This window comes from Ambystoma mexicanum, chromosome 1q, assembly GCF_040938575.1.
Source record: "Ambystoma mexicanum isolate Mex_15411 chromosome 1q, UKY_AmexF1_1, whole genome shotgun sequence".
Taxonomy (NCBI): domain Eukaryota; kingdom Metazoa; phylum Chordata; class Amphibia; order Caudata; family Ambystomatidae; genus Ambystoma; species Ambystoma mexicanum.
Genome location: NC_090922.1, coordinates 157,579,213 through 157,586,196, shown reverse-complemented (window position 1 = coordinate 157,586,196; position 6,984 = coordinate 157,579,213). Strand labels below are relative to the sequence as shown.

General features: G+C 49.0%; 1 long non-coding RNA gene across 2 annotated transcripts in view; it reads right to left on the bottom strand.

The window, feature by feature from the left end:
- Nucleotides 1–490: 490 nt before the first annotated feature.
- The window catches only part of LOC138526000 (uncharacterized), a 78,792-nt gene continuing 72,298 nt past the window's right edge, over nucleotides 491–6,984 (bottom strand). For both annotated transcript variants that reach the window (XR_011283463.1, XR_011283462.1), the window contains one exon: nucleotides 491–1,360. This is a non-coding gene — a long non-coding RNA (uncharacterized lncRNA). The remainder of the gene's footprint in view (nucleotides 1,361–6,984) is intronic.

Here is a 6,984-nt window from a genome sequence, read left to right as displayed (position 1 = left end):
AATATCTTTATGTAACTATCTTCATACGGGAACGTTGCCTTGGACATACATCTCAACGTGGCTGTCTTCCCTTGAAATCTTCCTCGAGTTTGCACCATCGAGAGATGCATTAGGCATTGCGCTCTTGCTGCAGGTATTTCAGTAGCTATGAATGTTCTGGAGGCACTCATTGCATAGGGGATTAAGGAGCAAACATAACAGCTCTCCCTGGTGGTTTCCGTACCTGCTTTTGTCATGTGTTTGTACCACATTTTATTAGACACTGGAGCAGTGTCTGTGAGATACATGTCAACCGCTTTCATGTCTGTGTCAACACTGCACTTACCTCTCCTTACCTTATCAGCAGTGTTCTCCTATCCACCTGACATGGTCGTTCCACCTGTTCAGCTTGGGGGAATGTTAGTAAAGGATACAGCGATAGTACTAGTAACACAGTATATTCGCCAGAACATGAATCCCATTAACCCACTTCGAAATAATAGACACAACATGATAATAATGTTCTTTATTGCTTCCCTCATTTCCACTTACGCTGCTTGATCCTTGCAGCTTGAAGATATAATTGCCCGCCTGAAATGCGCGAAGAAATGCATAACTGTGTTAGTATTGTAAATGCTCTCAAGCCCCGCAGACCAAGTAATCACTGATGGCAAAGGCAAACACTGCTTCCCACAATTTTCTTACTGATGGGTCTCTTAGAGTGGCAAGTACTGGGGGATAACCGTGATCAAGCTGTGGATATGTTTGGGCCAAGTACTCTATAAAGGCAAGATAGTACACTCCTGGGGTTCAGGCTCAGAATCTGCTGGGTTTCCCTACAGCATGGATAAATTGGTTGGAGAAAGTATCTGGGTGACGAGTAGAGGGCAACATGCATATAAACAAACAGTACAGTCACATTGACTTTGACGTAGTCTCTGTGTGGGAAAAGGAAAAATAACAAACAGACAGTGTGCCCTAATCTATCAAGTATTCCAGTCTCTATTTCTGCTGCTCATGAGCACGGGACCATGCAAGGCCTTTCTCTCGGTTGTGTAAGTTCAGAAGGCACCTGTAGCTCTCCTAGGTGCTGAACGTTGGCCCTTTCAGTCAAGGTGACCTTGTTGCCAGGTGAGGCTGCTGCTTTGCAGGGCTTGGAATCCGCCAAGTTGTTCCAGACCATCTTACCCTCTAGTTTGACAGCATGGTCGGCCATTTTCTCCACAATATGCAGCCGGTGAACCTGTGCGCATTTCAGCGCCTTCTGAAATTCCTGAGGAGAACTATGTCTCCCACACTCACAGGGTTTTAGAACTCAGATATGGTGGCTGTTGCAGTTGCTCTCTTCACTGTCTTCTGAGCCTCCCAGGTGTCATTGTATCTGGCAAGAGATAAAAGAAGCGCTAGCCACCAAAGAAGTAACATAGTCAATCATTGCTTGTCCTAACACATCTGCACTATTCTCACAATCCTTCAGTGCTCTTGTGGGAGGAGCCAGGGGAAGATGCATGCACCGTCCAGTCACCACCTCATGGGGCATTAAATGGTGGTCGGACCCAGGCTTATTGCGCAATGCAAACAAGGCAAGAGGTAAACAATGCAGCCAATTATTGTTGTTATTCTGCTGTGTCTTGGCTATGCACTCCTTCAGGAGGCCATTCAGGTGTCCACACACCCCATTCACTTGCGGGTGGTACACACAGACAAATCAGTGTAGAATGCCCAACAATGCTGTGATATGCTGAGACACTTTATTGGCAAAGTGAGGCCCATTGTCAGACTGCAGGACCTCACACATGCCCCATCTTGGGAACACCTCTCTGACTAGGAACTTGGCCACTCTAAGGGCAACAGCATGTTGTGAAAAGGGCCCAGCCTCAATCCACCTGGAGAATGGGCATACAACCACTATCATGTAGCAGTACCCTCGACAGACCTAGATCATGTCGACATAATCCAAGTGTAAATTCTGGAATGGGCCTACTGGTCTCGGTATGGCTCCTCTCACCACCCTAAAAGTATGCCCTGTGTAATCTGCTTACAGGTCAAACAGTTGCTCATACATTCAGCCACGTGTTCGGCTAAATTAGGACAGAACCATGTTTCTCCGATGCGTGTAGCAATGACCTCCTTCCCTGTGTATGTTGGATAGTGCAATTGTGTCAGTGCAGTGTTCAATAATGCTAGTGGCATCACCACTTTCCCAGTATTATCTTGCCTCCAAAGGACATCTGTCAGAGACATTGAGCATCCACTTCTTACCCACAGGTCCTTTTCTTTCTTGGGTGCAGCTCCCTAAAACTCCATGATATGCACTTCTGGCAACACATTGTATTTCTCCTTAAGAACCATGTTTCTGGTGCACTCCCTCGCATTTGGAGCTCCTCCTAGTTCCCACAGGTCCCCAAAGTATGGTGCACATTTGGCCTCAAAGTCTGATGCTTCGTTTCCTCTTGAAATGGGTTTGTCCTCCTTTGTGTGTGCTTGGCACTTCACTATTGCTATCTAGCTTGGGTAAGCAATTACTTCAATCAGTCTACTCAGTAAGAGTGCATGTTGCGCTGGAGTCCCGTCTGCCATTCTGAATCCTCTCCTAAGCCATTGTGATAGTCCAGAGTGTACTGTTGACGTCACATAGGTGGAGTCGGAGTATACTGTGAGCTCCTTCTCTATGCTGTTCTCCAGTAATAATATTAGGGCCACTAGTTCTGCGGCTTGTGCTGAGTAATGGGATGGTAGGCCCGCACGGCTACCACTTCACTTGTCCCATCTTCCTTCAGTCTTACTACTGCAGTCCCAGTATGCCTGACCCCATCTGTCTGGTAAATTGTTGATGACCTGTCAATATAGAGCACGTCTCCCTCTCAAGTGCATCCTCCTCTAGCTTTCGAGTGTCACTGAACATCTCCCTTTGTTTGCTGTACAGTTGTGTGCATAGTCTCCTACCTGTAGGACATCTGCCAGGAATGTTGCTGGGTTGACAATTCTGCATCTCACTATCTTCAGTCCTACATTGGACAGTATCACCTCAAATCCTGATGCTCTTTGTGTGGTCATAGTGCTGTTTGGCTTCTGCAGTATAGCAAAGAGGGTGTGCTCCACGTAAAGAGTGGTGGTGTAGCCCATGGTTATTGGTGCAGACTTTTCCACTGCAAATGCAGCAGCTCCCAAAGCTTGTTTGCACGGATTGTGTCCTATCATAAGTGGGTCCAGTTGCCAATTGTATTAGGCTATTGGCCTTGCCCCATGCTTGTCTTTTGTGTCAGTACTGCCTTCATTACTACAACGTCAGTGTGAAAAAATAGTAAAAAAATCCTTTTTGTAGTCTGGTATCCCTAGCACTGCTGCAGTGCTTATTGCTTCCCTCAGTACCTCAAATGCTTCAGTCATCTCAGAGGTCCATGTCAGTGTCTTGTTTTCTTACTGTTCTTCCTTCAGAGCGCCCAGTAGTGGCCTTGTGTATGTGCTGTAGTCAAAGACCCAGGTTCTGCAGTAGTTGCATAACCCTAAGAACTGTTGCATTTCCCTCACTATTGTGGCCTTGGGTGTCTTATGTCTCCGCTCTCTCTCGGGTGTTCTGTCGGACATTTTGGGATATCGTCTGTCCAACGTATAGCACTTCCTTCTGACAATACTGCAACTTGGCCTTGTCCACCTTGAACCCCTTGTCAGCTAACACAGTCAACATGTCTACATTGGTCCTCTGTCGTGCTGCAGATAAAAATGTCTACATAGTGCAAACCTGTGCTCTCCGTTTGTATGTTGCTCAAGTCCATCTGTATCACTCTGTTAAAGATAGATGGTGACTCGCAGTACCCTTGTGGTAAACGAGTATGTTTCCACTTCTGATTTCTATACATGAAACTGGTCAAGTATTGTGAGTCCGGGTGTAGTGGTAATGGGAAGAATGCATTCTTCAAATCAATGAACATTAAGCAAACAGCTTCAGCTGGAATGCTGCACAAAATTGTCACTGGGTTTGCAACTAATGGATATTCTGCTTCTACAATATGGTTAAGCGGCCTTAAATCCTCTATGAAACGCCATGACCCACCTTTTACCTTACACACTGGGTACACTGCAGTGCTACATGGGGATTCTGATGTTACAAGAATGCCTCTCTCAATTAGGGCTGTTATTGTCTCCAAAATGCCCTCATCAGCTTCTTTGGTTAGGGGGTACTGCTTTACTGTTGGTAAAATTGCTCCTGGCTTCAGCTTGATCTTCACTCCCCCAATGCTCTTAATGTGACCCACGTCATAGGGACTTGTGGTCCATAGGGTGTTGGGTACCATGGCCATATCATCCTCCCAGAATGGTGGTGGCGCCTCTAGTGCCATTGCCATTCTCTGTGGTACTTCCCTGTAGTGTATTGGTAGCCAATAGGTCACACTCATTTCGAACCCCATCTCTACTTATAGCCTCTCTTCTCTGTAATGCTCATTGTCTGTCACTGTGCTCAACCTGCATCACTCTGCCACTGTGATCATTGCTCTCCATGCCCGTCCTGTGTCATCCAACCCATGCACTGCAATCCAGTCCTCTCTTGTAACTACTGCCTCTATTTCTATTGGCACTATGGTTCTCTCTTCCACATCCATTGGTAGCTCAACTCATTTGGAACTCCCCATATCTTCCCTGCAATTCTTCAAAGCCATGCAATGGCAATGTCAGTTCCATACTGGAACATCCCTGGGTCCACTGGCACCCCCCCTCTGTAGCTTGAATCCACAATAAGCTTGAACAATCTGCCTTACATTGAGCATGTGTATTCCTGGTGTGGAGCACACTATTCCCTTGTCTGTGAATGAGATGGACATGTTTAGTCTGCTCATAATGTCTCATCCCAGTATGTATACAGGTGTCTGTCGAGAGGAAAGCAAAGGCAGTGATAGATCGTGTCTCCTATAGAAAGTGAAATATTATCTGTAAAAGGAACCACTTCCCTAACTCCAGAGAATCCTTGAGTGTTCATGGCATCACCTGACAATGGCCCTCATTACGACCCTTGCGGAAATTGACTGACCGGACCGCAACAGCGTAAATAGCGTTTCCGCCATTGCACGAAGGAGCAAAGTGCGGCTAATTACGACCCATCGGGCACGAGCATTACGCCATGGCGGAATCCGAAAGGCTGCGATGGCGGAAATGACCCCAAAACGGCCCTTACCGCCGCCGTACGCTGCACCAGGTGCAATACCGCCACCCATCTTAGCGGTCACCGTAATGAGCGGGCACCGTAATGAGCGGGCACCGCAAATTACGGGCACCGTAAATATACGGAAACGGAAGTAAAAGCATGTGGCCGGAACGGGAAACAGCACGCCGCACAACTATAAAATCCGAATCCCAACACAACCATTAAAAATCCGACCCTGACACACATCCCAACCCGTTAGCAACCCCAGTTCAAAAAATAAATATGGGAAAGGTAGCCAAGAAAGCGTGTGATCGCAAGCGGCAGGTCCACTTCTCCCGAGAGGAACTGACCGTGCTGACCGAGACCCTGCAGGAAAATGGCGCCGTCGTCTTCTCCAGTCAAATGACCAGGACGGCCCTTGCCAACAAGAAGGCCATATGGGCCCTTGTGGCACAGCGCGTAAGTGCGGTGGGGACAACACCCCGCACGCCACAGCAATGTCGCAAGCGGTGGGACGACCTGCGGATCCGCGTACGCAGCATACTTTCTGCGAACAGGAACATCGCCACAGCTACCGGGGGGGGATCAGAGTCGCCCATCAAGTTGACCCCCTGGGAGGAGATCTGCGCCTCCACCATAGGAATGGAGAGCATAGAGGGAGTCGGAGGGATGGAGAAAGGAGTGCCGACATCCGGAGAATCAGGTAGGTTTGCCAAGAGAAACAATGCGAAATCCACAAACCACGAACATGTGCAGTACCATGTGACCCCATAGTGCAATACATACTTTGCCCTGACAGCGCCCTCTAAAAGTCAGAATGAATAAACAAATTAATCAAGATGCCATAAACAACCCCTACATGTGCAGCATGCACCCCCTAACTGCAGGCAGCCAAATGAATGCATCCTCAATCCACACGAAAATGAGACCACCTCCAAGGCCCAGTCCCATATCAGCCTCATGTACCACCCCAATGCATTTGACACGTTGCCATTCCAAATCCGACAGACCCATAACTAACGCTCGCCCCTCTTTACTCCACCACAGGGTCCGATACCAACGACGAGCTGCAGGACACCCCTACCAGCACGCCTGCAAAGAGGGCCAGGACCAACGTCCCAAGAGCCTCCACCTCAGGTGCAAGGATCAAGACACGGCAGCAGCAGGAATCAAGTGCCAGCACACTGGAGGGGACTGCAACAGGCACCCCAGCAGCCAGCAAGTCCACAACCCCAGCACCACAGGTCCCCCCAAAGAACGTATCTGATGGCACTGCCTCTGGTGGTAGCAGCACCATAGGTGACACAGCTGTCATGCCAGCATGCTCCGACACGGAAAACAGTGCTGGCGACGTAGGTACCATCCATGACCTTTCCCAATCCCCCTGCATGTTCCATCCCCTACACCATGACGAAACCACGCAGGGGCACCCTGAAGACGACGACTGGCCAACCCCCACAAGTCCTGTGCCAAGGCAACATGTGTTGAGCAGCCCCCCTGTCACACCACCGCAAATGTCCATGGCCCAGCAGAGGCAACAGTCCCTCGACCTGCTGATCGAGCAACAGCAGGAAGCGTCCACGCTACTCAAGGACCATGCAAATGAATGCGGGGGTTCCAGGGCAGCCATGGAAACATCCACCGAGACACTCAGGGCACAAATAGAGAAAAGTAGTGAGAGCCTCAGGGGAGAAATGGAGAGAAGCACCGAGAGCCTGAGAGCACAAATGGAGAAAAGCACCGAGAGCCTGAGGGGGGAACTGCATGCGACGTCCAAAGACGTTTGTGCTGAACTTGCTGCTGTGCGCCGTGTGCTCTCGGAGCTCTCACAAACCCTCAGAGACATGCATGGACGCGAGCAGGCA